The 1,761-nt window shown below is 40.1% G+C and overlaps 1 long non-coding RNA gene across 1 annotated transcript in view; it reads left to right on the forward strand.

The window, feature by feature from the left end:
* LOC107555590 (uncharacterized) overlaps window positions 1-938 on the forward strand; it is a 33,428-nt gene extending 32,490 nt beyond the window's left edge. The window contains exon 3 of the long non-coding RNA XR_001605179.1: window positions 601-938. This is a non-coding gene — a long non-coding RNA (uncharacterized lncRNA). The remainder of the gene's footprint in view (window positions 1-600) is intronic.
* The last annotated feature ends 823 nt before the right edge of the window (window positions 939-1,761 follow it).

The following is a 1,761-nucleotide window of genomic DNA, read 5'->3' on the forward strand; positions in this document are numbered from 1 at the left end:
TGAGCGACTGAGCGGAGCGCACACGCATAGAGCGGGATAATACACAAAGCATCACACCACGTGAAAGTGAATCCTGAGCGGCAGCCGAAATTTCAGTGCATCTCTAATTATTGGCGACATTAGAAATGGATATTATATAATAGATGCAGTGTTTCTAAATAATGCTGTGAGTGGGGCTTGAGGAAGTGACGTCACCTGCGTCTGCGCAGTGCGACCTGATGCAGCCCCTGAAGTGAGACACAGGAAACAGAAATACTGCAAAAATAATAATAATAACTCGACTAAACGAGACAAATAACGTTATAACATTTCGTTTCGTCTCGTTTTGGTCAACGAAAATGAAGAGACATTTTAGCATAGTTTTTATTTTGTAAACCACATTTTGTCTCGTTTTAATTCGTCAACAATATTGCATTATACATTTAATTATAGTCATCGTCACATGACCAGCATTTACGTTGCGTCTCGTCTCGTTTTCGTCACGTGATAAAGGTTTGTTGACGACAATATTTAGTCATAATTTTCGTTGAGGAAAGCAACACTACCCAGCACTGAATGCACCTTCTGTATTATCATACAATTACTGCTCACTGTTCACAGAGCTGCTCAGGAGTGGAGGACATGTGTTTTGGAGAGAGGGTTGTGCTGAAGATGCCATGATGCAGGACTGCTGGGGCTTTAGGTGAAGGGTTGTTGTGGAGTGTCTTGGGACAGCTTATTAAACCTGCCTGCCAGAACCAGCTTGTTTCTGTTCTCCAGGATGGGCTTTGCAGGAACACTCTGGCACTGGAGAAAATTCTTCAATAAGACTTTCCTTCTGATATGTTTCTATAGCAACTGTTTAGAAAAATAGGGCAGGGAAAAAAGCTTACAGATAAACATAAAACAGAATTAGGCACAAATAACAATGAATGTATAAATAAACATTAGGATGACTGACAGCAAGCTTGTTTTGAGGAGAGCAGTTTTTGCTCCAAGATGTTCCTGAGTTTGGGGCGGAAACGGCAGCCGGAGCCATACAGATAATAACCAAAGAAACCGTACGGTTCTCGGGACATTAGAGGCAGTAGCTGGTGATTCAAACAGGTGTAAGGATAACCATCAAAGTCAGATCACACACTCCAGTGAAGGAACCGTAGCTTTCTGAAAGTCCTTTGAAATTTCTGCCACTGTCTGTGGAACACACCTGTGTGATTCAGAGCTGATTCAATCATGTGCAATCAAAGAAGAACAAATGATTCTTTCTGGTTTGAATAAGCACACGGCAAAGTGATTCAATAGAGTGTCATTGTGCTGTCAGTCACAATATATATGAAACTATACAAAAAATAATTTTACCGCATTACAAACTATTAAGGCTCCATGTGTTAGACTGAAGTATTCATTATGTGAATCATTATGTGTTCTTGCAAATGCTGTAGACCGATATATACTAGAGCAATGGTTCTCAACCTTTTGTATTTGAAGTCTAGATTATCGCAATATCTCTGTATTGACTATTATTTAGGATATAAGATATTTAGGGCCCGAGCCTAGGACCCTATTGGGTTCTTCTTCTTCTTCTTCTTCTTCTTCTTCTTCTTCTTCTTCTTCTTCTTCTTCTTCTTCTTCTTCTTCTTCTTCTTCTCCTTCTCCTTCTCCTTCTCCTTCTCCTTCTCCTTCTCCAAAGGGAATCGCATTTTTGAGGGCCTAAACATGCTCCAAAACTCATGCACATACATCAGAACTGGCAAAAATTTACATCTGATATGGGTTTCAGAA

Source organism: Sinocyclocheilus grahami, unplaced genomic scaffold (genome assembly GCF_001515645.1).
Source record: "Sinocyclocheilus grahami isolate Dianchi unplaced genomic scaffold, SAMN03320097.WGS_v1.1 scaffold539.1, whole genome shotgun sequence".
Taxonomy (NCBI): domain Eukaryota; kingdom Metazoa; phylum Chordata; class Actinopteri; order Cypriniformes; family Cyprinidae; genus Sinocyclocheilus; species Sinocyclocheilus grahami.